Source organism: Stegodyphus dumicola, chromosome 12, assembly GCF_044657685.1.
Source record: "Stegodyphus dumicola isolate Sdum_Otavi_A_Nest chromosome 12, ASM4465768v1".
NCBI lineage: Eukaryota > Metazoa > Arthropoda > Arachnida > Araneae > Eresidae > Stegodyphus > Stegodyphus dumicola.
In genome coordinates this window covers 14,164,355-14,179,618 of record NC_140779.1, presented here as the reverse complement: position 1 = coordinate 14,179,618, position 15,264 = coordinate 14,164,355, and the positions used below count along the sequence as shown (strand labels likewise).

Genomic DNA, 15,264 nt, shown 5'->3' with positions numbered 1-15,264 from the left:
AAGACTGCAAGCTGTTTTGGATGCCAACGGGTTTCCTACACCATATTAAGCAAAGAAACATGTTTTTTTAAAGGTGTTTCCATATTTTTGTCCAAACCCTGTATATAATAATAAAATTCCATAGTCTAGAATACACTTAAAATTCTAACTGTACTATGTTCTTTTTATTTTTAATGGCGACGGTCTCTTATTTGAAAGTACGTGGAATCACAGCCCCGTAGTCAAGTTGTTTTACCCGTCTTTTCTACACGTACAGTTTTAGAATGTTCTGGAAATATTTAAAGCGAACTGGAATGGCTGACGTCATTTCTTGGAAGCTCCGCCTTTCCAGAGGTTATAAAAGGACTCGCAAAAGAATATCGGGGGCTTTTCTTTAATGTCACGATGCAGTAAACTTCATACAAAAAGTTATTAGTAATTCTTTTTATTTACTCCGGATATCTGATTTTGTAACTGCTATTTCTCCTGAATAATAATAAATGGATCCTGTTTTTTAAACTTATCGTCTGATAATTTAAGCTACGACTACATCTATGATTCTTCACCAATCTATTTATTCCGGGCAAAAGCTGGTATATCACATATATATCACTTCAGGGAACTACAATTTTAGCCTAACTTAATATGCCAGTTTGGCATCATCATATTTACTTGAGTAAAAGACGAAACACCTTCGCATTTATTAATTATTGTTCATTGGACGGGAGTTGGTTTGTTCCCCTTGAAAAGTCGACTAATTTCCGATCAATAGCAATAATTACTTGTTTTTAATTTTTTAATTTCTTTTTCAAATTTTCAAATTTTGTTATTCATGACTTAAATTCAAATACCCCTTAAAAAGTTTTTTCATGATTTACATTGAAGTTCCTTTAAAAAACAATTTTCGGAATTAAATTTCCTACTTATGGGTTCCCTGACTTTGATATATTCTACTAAATTTATATTAGGAGATAACATAATCAATATTTCTTTAATAAATATATTTAAAGAATTCTATTGTGCCAAATTGCAGTGCTATTTTCCCCAAATTGCAGTGCTATTGTACATTTATTTATTTATTTTAGTGCTAAAACTTACTCGTGTAAACCTTACTTGTGTAGTTTTTTTGAACACGTGGAGTTGAAATTAGAGTGACTCGCCCCCCCCCCAAGAAATTTTTTTAAAAAAAGTCTTGAAGCTCATTTTTAGCGAGAACAAGTTGGCTGCTTAGATGCTTTCGAGTTTCTGCTTAGTCTGAGACTTAAAGAGGTACAGACTGTCCTTTTTTAATTTATCTTGCGTACGTATCTCGTACGTATCTCGCATAACTCAAAAACGAATAGTCGTAAAACGCTGAAATTTTGTTAAATATGGGACACTCCACTGACAGCGGAAACGCACCTACGACGACGTGAGCCTAAGATGGGTGAGGTAATAACAATGTTCTGATTTAAACTCCTTGAACATGGACTCCGTGGGGTCCATTCTTCGAAATGGTATATAGAGAACGACTTTCCTCTTGTTTTGAAGGTCAAGCATGCAAAATTTCATTAGAATTGGAATAACTAGAACTTCATAACTTCCTTGATAAAGGGGGGTCATATTCATGTTACCTGTCACATTCTTGCCACTAGATGGCGGGCATCTCTTCCTTTACTTTTGCTGTAATTGAGTTCTGAGAACGAGGCTAGATTGGAACCACTCTGAGGAGCGTAAAGACGAAACTTCAGACTCAGAAAACAATTAAAATGTACTCTCTTAAAATAATTATCACCTACCTTGTAAACAGTGTATATTAGTGTCTTATTTCAATAAATAAGTAAAAGACAAGATGGCCTGTCAATTCTAATAGAAACTCCTACTGGAAAACGTGATTATTAGAAGCCTCGCGTCGAGAACACTGAAGATGCAGCAGGTAAGGAATTTTACATAAATTTTATTGTAAATAGAAGAACCTGATGCAACATTACCCATGCGGAAGATCATGAAAACTCAGGAGTCATGTTATCTGCTATGTTAAGCATTTAAAAAAAAGCATGGAGATTTTAACACCAATTAAATGATATTATCACTCTATATAAAGATGAATGTCTATGTGCTATGTGTTTGTTTTTTCGCTATTAACTAAATCGCTACTGTAGCTATCGTCACCAAACTTTCTACAGTTCTTTCCGGGTCCTGGGCAAGGTCAACGTCTACTTTTTTCAAGGGGGGGGGGAATAGCTAAAATCAGACATATTGATAAAAACTCTGAAAACGCTAATTTTTCGCCCTCATTTTTCCAAGTGGCAACAGTCTTGTACGCTGGGGATAAAAATCTGCTTTATTTCGACAAGTGTTGCCACTGCTCGTTCTCAAATCGTAGAGTTTGTTAACGAAAAATTTCGTTTTACGAAGTTTTACGATGAGATAAAAATAGCATTGCCAAACATTAAATACATAATTCCCGATTCCAAAAATTCGTGTGAAGCCATTTCGACTGTTCGCATCTTCGTACGACTTTAATCAGCCGAGATATTAATTAAAAACTCTGAAAACACTCATTTTCGCACTCATTTTTCCGAGTGGCAACAGTCTCGCGCGTTGGAGCTAAAAATGCTTTATTTCAAAAAGTGTTGCCACTGCTCGCTTTCAAATCGTAGAGTTTGTTATTCAAAAATTTTTAAGTTTTAGAAAATCTATATATATATATATAAAGAAGAATGTGTGTTGGTTTGCTTGTTCACGTTACTGATTTCTGATCAATTATGATCAATTTTAATCAATTTTTTGCCACATTAAATCGACTAAAATTGAATATAGGGGAAATATTGGCTAGAATTTGAGCTTTTACGACCATTTGATTAGAAAGATGAAAATCATCTAAAACTGCGTGCCATTGTTGGTGGATATGATGAGAGAGAATTAGTTTATTTTTCTTTCGAATCTTTTTATGTGGGCTTCATATCGCATCAGACTAAAAAATGTATGACTATGAATCTTTTTTTTTTTTTTTTTTTTTTTTTTTTTTGCATAGTTATTGCAGAAGGATTACGGCGGTATCGTTCTGTATAATGATAGATACATTACTCTAAATCTAACATAACTGGCATACTTCCGCTGGTTGTATCTAAATAAAAGTTAAGATGGTATACTCCTCTTCATTTTTACTTCCTTGTACGAAGTAAAAAGGAAGTATTGTAATCGCGAAAAGTTTCAGGCAGCATATTTCAACGAAAATATCCATTTTGACCGCTATCGAATGCAATTTAACGATGGTTTTGCGTGATATCTGTACGTAAGGACAGAATAAAATACTCTTTTCCTTCAAAAAAATTATAAAACTGCTTTAAAATGAATTCTGAAGAGAATTTTTCGTGGCGTCCGTACGAACGTATGTACGTATGTGCGTACGTACGTATCTCACATAACTCAAAAACGAGTAGCCTCAGAACTTTGAAATTTTGTATATAGCACTGCTATAACATGTAGATGTGCACCTCGTATTTTGGTTGCAATCGGCCGCATCAAACGTATATAAATATATTTATAAGTATATCCACTCTGTTACCCGGCTCAGTAATCTCAGTTTCTTTACTCTTATATGTTTGTACATTGTACATTTTTTGCTTTAAAAATGATTGAATTATGTTGTTTTTATCATCCGGTTAAGGTTTTTATGCCTTTAGTAAATCTGTGTGCAATACTTTTAGAATTATCAACAATTTTAAAGTTGTTTAAGTGCCGCTAAGCCTTTTTTAATGGCGGCCATTACGTTTACATTTGAAACAGGAGACTAGTGCATTTGTTGCCAATCTAGAGAAACTTAGCTTCGCAACAACAACGATAACGTGTACATTTATTATTGCCAATTAAATCATGCTTAATTCTTTCTGGAATTTTTTCGAGGAAATAAGCGTTTGAGATTTACTTCGTAATTTTTAATATAGATATTTTGAGTTTTTATGTATTTTTGCTTTTTCGCAAAGTGAGAACTGAATTAATTAAATGAGAAATACTCAATCGTCTGTGAAAAACTGTTGCTGTTTTGTTTTCTTTGCTTAATTTCTTTTATACATAGTTCTAGCTTTATTATAGTATTTGAATAGAACATGTGGCAACGATTAGATAATTCTGTTCTTTAAATGATATAAATTTTGTGCATTATGAGTTATAATATGAACGAGATATAATACTGTTAAGTGAATCTAGCGTCAGAGTGTCGCTATGGTAAACAAATACTATAGTGAATTTTAAAGAATGTATTTATTCTATTGTGGTTTATTCGCTGTCGGCGAAGTAGGTTTAATTCAATCCAATAAGTTTAAATGAAATGCAAGAAAAAATTCGTATAATTTAAAATTCCGTACAAAGAAGTCATGTGGTGTGCACATCAGATTTTTTAATCAAAAACTCATTTATTTGCAGGATCCTGAAAGCTGAACTAGATATAATTACATTATACCGCAATTTTCTGTAAGAAAATTGATCATCAGAAGAGAAATCCCTAGAGCAAGCGAAAGAACTTAGAGATCAATTACGTAAGTTATGACATTTTCTAACTTTACCCCGTAAAAACCTTCTGCTTTGTGGTTTTCCTTCTGCCGTTTTCAAGAAATATTGGGAACTTTAGTTAATTATGATAAAGGAGGGTGCGAATTACTTCCTTTGAAATAGGTGACTTTCTTGGAGGTTTATGCAGGGAATCTGATTTCAGTTCACGTCTGAGAAAACCGCAAAGAATCTCACGTAGGAAATCATTCTTCATCGACAGCTGAAACTTGGGAGCTTGGATTTCTAACCAGTGGAAATAGTTGCTACGTGACGTTTTTCGCGTCCGCACTCAGGTGTAACGGAAATCTCAAAGTAAGAAAAAATATCAATTAGAAAGTATGTTTATGACATTGTTCTACGAAATCTTGGATAGTATATTAGAAACAGAAAAAATTCTGGATCGCAGTGATAGGTGTTTAATGATTGGCATTAGTCAAATCTGTCTTCATTGATAAAATTGTACGATCAACGTCATATGAGGCTGTAAAAATGATTATCTGTAACGATTAAACATTATTAATGGTTATTCCCTGCCTAAGTTGTAGTCGTCCGTACTTACAACTAAGTATGCCTAAGAATGAATGTAATACCAGGACAGTTTGGAAACTAACATGGGTTTCGCTGTACGTAAAAAACCGGCATAGATTCAACGATCTTTTTATTTTTTTACAGCTGTTCTCTATTTCTCAACACATTCACCTTGTTTACTCAAGCATTCATCATAGCACCAACTTGCCAATCCCTTTTGCATAAGAGTCAGCCGCTTGCAAATTCAACTAACTTGTTACAGCAAATTCAACTAACTTTAACTTGTTAACCAAGCCACTTCTTCATTTCAAGCAGATTCGTAGCTAGGGTTTTCAGCGCCCAGGAACAACTGAAGATTTCACGCCCCCTACTGCTTGCCAAGGATGGAAAACATTTAATTCTAAAATGTCGTAACATCAGTTTGGCGCCCCTTGGATTTTGCGCCCGGGGACAGATGCCCCTCTTGCTCCCCTCAAGCTACGCCCCTGATTGCAAGGAAGTAATCAGAAGGAGCCAATTCCAGTCTGTAGGGGGATGCTGAAACACGTCCCATTTGAACTAACGCAATAGATCTTCTGCTGATCACTGTGCGGACGAGCGTTATCGTGAAGGAACAGAAGCCCAGATGTCAGCACACCGGTGACGTTTCTTGTGGATGGCTCTTTTCACTTTCCTCAAAGTGTTACGGAAAACTTCAGAATTGATTGTTGTACCACGTCGTTCCGTGAATTCGACAAGCAGGATTCCATTAGCATCCTGAAACTGACCTCACTGGCAATGTTCGATGAGCTTTCCTCAGCCGGGTCGGAGAAGACCTGCCATTCACTGTTTTGTCTCAGTCATTCTCATGCGCTAACCAAGTCTCTTCGCCAGTCACTATTTTCTTCAAAACCTCCTCTAATTCCATGTGGTAAATGAGCGTCCATTAGATTGGTTTTGCGGGTATCCGTAAGAATTTTCGATAACCATCGAGCACAGAACTTTCTGTAGCCTAATTTTCCGGTGACTATCTCGTAGGAAACAGTCCGGGAAATGTTCGGAAATTGTGAAAGTTCCCAAATCGTGAATCGATGGAACTGACAAATTTTGTCGTCAATTTATTTGATGAGATCGTCACTCTCGATAGATGGTCGAGATAACAGCGAAACCCATGTTAGTTTCCACTCGTTGATTCATCATGAATGTTTGTTCTTCTTTGAAAATCTCACTCACTCACTGACGCACTACACCTTCACTCGTAATGTTTTGGGCCGTATACGACACACAACTCATGATGAATATCTGCCGTTGACAGTTTTGCTTTTGCCCAAATAAATCATATTACTCCTTACCTCGCATTTAGCGGGATTTTCAATAGCAACGCACATTTTCTGACGTTATTACCAGCACACGCCCTGCAGTACGACGCTCTCATTAGTGAAGTAGGAAGTTTACTGAATCACAGATTGCTTTGGTGTAAAAATGGTTGCGCTCCGCCCACTACTACTAGCGCCACACCACAAGAGGCTAGTTTGCGAACTGCTCTCGGATAATTCACAAAATAAAATTTCAATCCCAGATAATTCGTCTGGTGTGCTAAATGTGTCTAAAATAGAGCAAATGCATTTCAACGTATGAGCTGCTATTGCCTTATCTTATCAGGTACACATTCCATTCACTACAGCAAACATTCACAGATAAATGAGAGTAATAAGACATGATAAATGGATCTTTATGTCATTTCCACCTGTATAGACTGCTCATTTACTTGTAAAGAACCCAATAAATGAAGAAAGAAGGGAAAGGAAACGTGATGTAATGATTATATAACAGAATGAGGGTGATGGAGCCGTACGCTATTACACTGGTTTGAGCGTTTAGTTGTGCACTTCCTACATAATGAGCTTTTTTTAAAATAATACATGTCGCTCAACCGAGATCTGAGAACCATTACTGACTTTAACTGCCATATTGAAGAGCCCGGGTTCGAATCCCGAAGAAGGCATGGATGTTTGTAAATGTGCAGTATCTGTGCGGCATAGGGTCAAATATGCAGGAAAGCCGAAAGCCCTCTCGAGAGGTTGGTGGTAGGAGAAGAGGGGTGGGAGTTCCCCGGACCCGACACCCAGGGCGCTATCCATCAGAATCGGGGGCGGAAGTGAGGTTAGATTAGGTTATTTAATTACGGCAAAGCTTCGAGGGCTATCTGCCTAAGGGAAAGGAAGCCTTCGTGGAGGACTTTCTAAGAGAAACTGGCTCGTATACACGTTTACTAATGGGGAAAACCACGAAAACATCCATGCAGCCAGCCCGTTCGCGGGATTCGAACCTCCGACCGAACTATCAGTGTTCAGCGACTTTACCGCTCGGCCCCTGGTGGGCCCGGGAAGGGCGGAAGTCATATTGTCACCTATATGGTGCCCATGGCGCTTACCAACGATAGGCCCGCAATCTTGCCTCCTTGTCATGACGAATTTCGTGGCTTGTTCTGATTTCAGACAAGCGAGATAATCACAACAACAACAGCAAAATAATGCCAACATTTTGGTAGGTATCCGATTAATTACTAAGTTCTCCTCCCCCTTCGAAATTTGAGACTAATTTCCTTTCTTTTATGAAATGTAAAGGGTCTTTCTTGCCTCCTGAGTTCCTTCATTCATCGAATATCGAACTATTGCTTCGAACCAGCCGCAAATATGGATATTTAATAACTAAAATTTTCTGCTACGCACTTTTTCAAGCATCAGCTACTCAACTCCAGTGAGTATTGGCATTTTCATGTAGCAATATATACCTAATTCTACAATATTCAACTGTGTGAGTGTAAGTCCGGAGACTTTTCTACAATATATACCTAATTCTTCTGCATAATCGTGATAATAAAACTGTTATTCGGAAGCAGGTAAAGCATTGGTAATAGTTTTTTTAATAGCTGAACGTAAATAAAGAAGAATAAATTTTCTCTCCCTTTTCAAAAACAGCTTTTTAGTTAGTAAAAATAAAACAGCATATTTATCTGATGCGTGTTTTCACTGTGTGAAGTTACCTCAATCTCCCAGATAAAATTTACGATTGTGGAGACATTAGGTATTAGGTATTTTTTGGAAGTAGGTGATGTGAAATATGTGCAATGCCGTCAACGGGACTCGAACCACCACTTCTCGAATACGCGCCGAGCGTGCTGACCACCACACCAAGCAGGCGGGAGAAATACCTTATATAATCCCCATTTTAAAGGGCGATTGGAGATAAGGGGACCCAGTCGCCAAATCTTGGTGGTGGAGAATCAGCATCCACCTTCTTTTTTAGTTCGGGCGCCACTGTAAAGACATAAGGTTATTTCGAAGCAGGAGACATGAAAAAATGAGCAGTGCCCTCGCCGGGACTCGAACCACGGACCTCTCGAATACACGCCAAGTGTGCTGACCATTACACCACGAAGGCATGCTAAGAAGGTGGGAGAAATACCTTATACGATATACACCTTTTTTGCCATTAATTAGAATAATGAAACAAAAGCAATTGCTCCATTGCCTAAATATTTGGAATTGATTTGTTTATATTCAAAAAGTCATCGCTACCATATCAGAATCTAAAATGTCTCGGATTCTTTTGAAAGCTATAGAAAGAAATTCTGAAATTAATTCCTTTGCCATTTTATTTATTAGTTTACATTTACCCGGAAACAATTGCCTCTTAATTTTTTCCTGTTTAAACTGCATTATTTGAGTGATAGATTAGGGTTCACGAAGAGCTTATGAATTTTATTATCGATAAGATGCCGCTGTTCGACTGAAAGCATTCGGCGGAGAATGAATCGGCGCCTCTGTGCCCGTCGCCAGGGGCCTTCTATCAAGGGCGTGGCCCTCCTTTCGGGCCCTCCCAGACCCTTTGATGCCGATGATAAACCCTTCGAACCACGACGTTCTATTGTCGGCGACGACAACACCCTAACCCGAGCCCTAATTGGACCTGTGACAACCCGCCGACTCTGAAATGAAGCACGTGATGAGATTTCCCGTTGAGCGTTTGTGAACATTTCGAGTTCTATAACATAGTTCTTTAACTTTTTTTTTTTTTTTTTTCATCTTTATCGTAGTCGTCGTTGTTGTTTTGTTTCTTCACGAGCAGCGGCAAAAGAGAAGGGCAAAGGTTTTTAATGGCAAAGATAGAGAAATGCCGTCCTCCGCCCAGAATGTTGCCATTTCTGAGGTGTGTCCCCAAGGTGGTTTAAGTTTTGTCTGACCTTCGAGACCTCGGCACATGCAGATGCCGCTGGCGGACAGTGAGGTTTACTTTGCAGAAACTAAAGAGGAAAATCGAGACCAGAAACTCGACGTGCAGTATGAGGATTTTGACCTGTTAACCGTTTACGTGCTATTTCCTTACTAGAGTAGGAAGCAAACGTAAGGAATAATAATAAAATGCAATATATAAGAAAGCTAAAATTCCGAACTTTTAATTTTTCTAAAAGACTCCAAAATCCTATAATTTTGTGAATCTCAGAGTTCGCCAAATAGCTTCTTGACAGTTTCCAGCACGAAATTAAAAAGAATACGCTAAACTATAAATATTCTGTAGCATCATGAATAATAGTATCGGGACTTGTGTTTCTCTTGACTTGCTTGGGAAACATGAACTGTCCTGACTCGGAACAGGGAGCTTACTCAAGCTACGTTCAATAAATTGTGAAGTAGACAATACACACAGGAAGGGTATACGAAACCCTTTATTTTTCTATCTTTACAGGTATTTCCGGAACTTCGGAATACAGAGACCAACCACTTGTCGTCTGAACGTAAGAATATAAAACTACTAACTAAAACTAACTTTGAATTAGTATACAAGTGCCTAGCAATAAGATTGGCCGTTATTTAACAAGGTCCGTATGTAGTACGGAGAGCTGCTAAATCTACGATACGTTTGAAATTATTAAGAGGATTAAACCTCTGGCCTTGAAGGCAACCAGCAACCGAGTAAAACTACTATGGCAAGCGGCTTGCTCCCAATAACTCCTTCCTCTCTCTTGCTTGGCAAAAAACCACAACTTAAGTACTTGGCGTTAGCAAGACAAATTTGCATAAATAAGTTAAAGCTTTTAATTCTGGCCGGAAGTAGAAAATAAGAAATGATAGTAAAGATTTAAAATTTAAAAAAAAAAAAAAAAAATCTGAAATGTTTCAGATTTTAAATTACGTCCAAAGGGGCGTTTTTTAACATTTTGTGTGTTACCTTTCTTTATTAAATATCATATTCCTCGCACTTAAACCATAAGATCCAGTGCAACAGCAATATCGCAAAATAGTTTTAAAACGAGCATATCTTTAGAATTTCCGATACAGAGACTCACGCGCTGGAGATAAAAATGTTTTTTCTGCACAACGTTTCCATTGCTCGCTTTGAAATCCTTGAGTTTGTTAATCAAAAATTCGTCAAAGTTTTAAAAAATAGGAAATCGATCATAAAACAAATTTCAAATTTCAAATTTGGTCTTCCACATGCTCATATTCGTTGGAGGATTACGTTATTCAAAATTCGATGACTCTATGTACCGTTGTTTTATCACAATACGAGAAATATACATACATTTATGCAGATTTTTCATTATTTAATTTCTTCAAATATAATGCAGGACTCTAACATTTTGTGGCAACAGTTTGAAAAGTGAACCGACATTTATGAGTCCGACGCAAAATGCCAAAACGAAACTAATAGTCCTTCGGGATTCAAATCCCTTTGGACTAATAAACGTTAGTAAAACTTAGGATCCTTACAATAGAATTTCCATAATTAAGCAATGACTACAATTAAATATGCAATGTGAACTACGTAAGAGTTGTTAAACCTGAAAACGTGAAATTCTCAAAACGGTAACGTTTTGTTTTCTGATAGTTTAGAGTCTGATGACCTTTTCACCAGTTGGACAGTTTTTCAAATAATCACTTTAGGGAATGTTCTTCGTTATAAGCGTTTCCGCCTATATATTATTCATGTCGGGAAAATCACCAAAAACCTAATATTTGCTGAATAAAAGTAGTTTTCCTCCCAGCCGCGATAGTGATTAGTGACAATGAACTGCCATACCTAAGGGCCAGGGTTCGAATCCCGGAGATGGAATGTATGTTTGTAAATATATAGTGTTTGTGCAGCATGGGGGTGCACTAAATATGCGGCAAACCGAAAGTCATCTCGAGAGGCTGATGGCAGGAGAAGAGCGGTGAGAAAACCTCGGACCCATTCCCTTGGAGTCTGTCCTTCAAAATTGGGGGCGGAACTGAGCAATGTTGTGTACTGTCACCTGTATATAGCTCTCAAGGCTGTTGCCAACGGCAAGCGAAATCTTGCCTGCTTTTGCAAGCAGGCAAGATTAGTGGTAAATTTCGTGGTGTGGCTCTGATATCAGACGAGCGAGATTAGCAACACCACCACCAACAACAAAAAGATTTCATATTACCCCCCCCAAAGGAATCTATTTTTAACGTTTCGTGTGTTATCATTATTTATTAAATATCATGTTCCTTGCACTTGAACTATAAAATTCAATTCAACAGCAATATCGCAAAATAATTTTAAAATGAGCATATCTTTAGAATTTCCGATACACAATCTCGCGGGCGCTGGAGATAAAAATGTGTCCCCCCCCCCGCACAGTGTTGCCATTGGTCGCTTTGAAATCGTTGAGTTTGTTAATCGAAAATTCGTTAAAGGTGTTACAAAATATGAAATAGATAATAAAACAAATTTCAAATTCCACATAGAACTTCCAGATGCCCATATTCTGTGGAAGATTACGTTATTCAAAACTGTTTTATCACAATGCGAGAAAGATACATACATTTATTCAGATTCTTCATTATTCAATTTCTTTAAATATAATACAGGGAGATAATATTTGGTGGCAACAATTTAAAAAGTGAACCGACATTTATAGTGAATAAACGCAAAATGCCAAAACGAAATTAATAGCCCTTCTGGGCTAATGCCCTTTGAGGTAATTTACACTCATGGTCCATAAATTTAGACAATTCGGAGTCACGCGGAAATCGAACTCTAAAATAAAAATATCACCTGTAAAATCACTACACATATCTTCAAAAATCATATACAAATTTCAGGAAGTAACCAGATGACACCGATGGTACGTCACAATGACGAGAGTGTAAGAGAGTGATATATAAGGAATACAGGCAAAGAAGTAAAATTGTTCGCAGGCGCTTTATAACCATTTCAGTGCAATAACCGAATAGTTATGACACAAAGGACGTATTTGGATGATTTTTTACGTGGTAGAATTATCGGCCGTCTGGAATGTGGTCGTACCCAACTGGAAGTATCAGACGAACTTGGAATTGCCCAGAGTGTCATCTCCAGCCTTTGGCAACAATTCCGAGATGATGGTAATGTGAGTAGACGTTACAGCACAGGTCGCCCCAGAGTTACAACGGCGAATGAGGGCCAGTATTTGGCAGTTACTGCCAAAAGATACAGGCGGAGCACAGCCTCAGACGTCAGCTCTCTTCAGCCACTGGTACGACAATTTCAAGGCAGACCGTGTACAAACGCTTAAGCCAGATTGGTCTATATGCTGTTAGACCTGTCAGATGCGTTCCACTTACTGCAACTCACTGTCGCCTGCGGTTAGCCTGGAGTAGAGAGCATGCATTGTGGACACCGCAACAGTGGACTTGTGTGGTGTTTTCCGACGAGTCCAGGTTTAGCTTGCAGTCTGATTCTCGCCGGACTTTCATATGGAGAGCTCCAGGTACCCGTTACCACCAAGAAAACATCATTGAACGACACCGTTACGGTGGTGCAAGAGTTCTCGTTTGAGGTGGAATTATATTGGGTTCCAGAACTGACCTGCATGTTCAAATTCGAACCATGACAAGCCAAATCTATGGGGACGTCATTCTGGAACAACATGTACGTTTGTTTCGGGGCGCCATGAGCGCACAATTTGTGTTTATAGATGACAACGCCCGTCCTCACCGTGCAAACATCGTAAGATAATGCCTTCAATCGGAGGATATCACCCGTATGGACTGGCCAGCATTCTCACCGGACATGAATCCAGTAGAGCACGTGTGGGACAGGCTTGGCCGACGTGTTGCAGCCCGTCAACCTCCTCCTACATGTCTACCGGAACTTCGGAGAGCATTGCTTTTTGAGTGGTGTAATGTCCCCCAAGATCAGATCGATAATTTGATACTCAGCATGCCTAGGCGTTGTACGGACTGTATTGCATCGTCTGGGAGACATACAATGTATTAACAATCATACCAACCGTGTAATATTGGTTTTTTGTAATTTGCTCCAGGGAGAAAAAATCGCTAATTTTTTAATAATATCAAACATATATGACCTTTTCTTTGCTCTTTACCTTTTGTTTAATAAAGAAGCTTTACAAATTAGTCAAATTTGTTTGCTTCTAACTCTTCCTTTGCCTGATTTTGCATTATCCTTAATTTATGGACATGAGTGTATATAGGCTCGTTTCGCTGAGATTCATCAGATTATCCTACATGGGGATTTTCGAACTTTTCTTTCTCTGCTGTTTCTCATAAATTTTCTTATTTCTTATAAAATGATTCTTTTTATTATTTATGAACAGAACTGCACCTACGAGGCCATAAATATAGAAAATAAGCTTCGGCTAAACGTTTTTCCCCACTTCACGAAGTCCAGAGTCAGCAATACTTGTTGGCGACTTTTCTTGAAGACGGGCATAATCAAAAAGCTGATTTGCTTTAGTTGATTATGGCAAAGCACGCTAGAGTTATTTGCGTAAGGGAAAGAGATATCTCCTTTCTAAGGGAAACTACATGGGGAAAAACACGAAAAAGCTCATGCAACCATCCCGTTTCCTTAAAATTGAAGCCAGGGTGAACCACTATCAATGTTCAGCGACTTACCGCTCCGCTGGTGATGGACGATGATAAAAAATACTAACCACTTTTCCAGTGGTCGCAAAAATTTCACGAGTGAACCTCAATGGCGGTCAGTTTATTGATATCGCGGTAACTCCTGGCTGAAAATTGATAGACATCGGTCCTCATGTGGAATCGTGGCTCTTGCATCCTTTTAGTCGTTATCGTAACTTGTTATTTACACAAATGCAACAATTTTACTGCCAAGGTATACCACAATTGTTTGTAATCAATCATTCATTTTCAATAATGTACTCACGTATTTGAATTAGTGTTGTCTTAACCCTCTAAGCGGCAAAGCCGTATATATACGGTCTAGAATATTTATTGTGATATCTGTAAGAACGTATATATACGTGCATATTAAAATATGCCAACGGAATTAAGACAATATATAAAAAAAAAATAAATCCAGTTATGAAATACCAGGAAAGTTTTTGCATTAAAATCAAAAAAACAATTTGTTATCCTAGTAGTTTTGGGAAATCTGTGCTTCCTTTGCGAAAAGGGTTCTCTAGATCATGGTGGACGTGGGGCTATACTAATTAACCGTTTGGTAGAGGCATAGTGCCCACGTCCCACGTTCCTTATCCTTATCCTTATCGATGCTTTCTATCGATAAAAGGATGCGATAGGAGGCATCGATAAAAGAATTGATCTCCTGAAACTGTTTCAAAACATTACAAACGAAAGTAAACGTTGGATAGTACTCCTTGCAAAGTCAGAATTACCTTGCCGATAATCCACAAACAGTACTACAGAACGTTATATCATACAAACATTGAAAATTATTCATTTGAAGGCATTCTTCATGAAACCTAACAACACTTTGCAACAAACTCATATATCATGGCCATACATACGAACGAATTAAAGCGCAACAACGAGTGACGGCTTTTTACTTGTATACCTGCTGCTGTAGAAAAGCCGCCTACGTATACCATTGCATATTTGACAGCAATGCGCCCACCAGCGGCCGACAGGTAAAATCGCTGAATCCGGTAGTTCCGACCTGGGTTCGAATTCGGGCGATCGGGCTGCTTCCATGGGCCTTTTCGTGGTTTTCCTCATTTGTAACTTGCATACGAGCCAGTTTCCCTTAGAAAATTCAACACAGACGCAACCCTTCTCTTAGGCAGGTAGCCCTCGAGTGCTTTGTCGTAATAAACTAACTCAAAACCAAATCGACAGTAATGCTATTGCATTATTCTTTGACCTCAAGTTTTCCACTTTTTGTTCAATTCTTTCTGAGAAACTCGAAAGAACGTATGCATTCTCTTAAATATTTTTGAATTGGCAATTGAAATTTTGTGTAGCT

The 15,264-nt window shown here is 38.0% G+C and overlaps 1 long non-coding RNA gene across 1 annotated transcript in view; it reads left to right on the top strand.

The window, feature by feature from the left end:
* LOC118181354 (uncharacterized) overlaps window positions 1–15,264 on the top strand; it is a 275,537-nt gene that overhangs the window by 188,055 nt on the left and 72,218 nt on the right. Inside the window, exon 4 of the long non-coding RNA XR_015044362.1 lies at window positions 4,387–4,499. This is a non-coding gene — a long non-coding RNA (uncharacterized LOC118181354). The remainder of the gene's footprint in view (window positions 1–4,386; window positions 4,500–15,264) is intronic.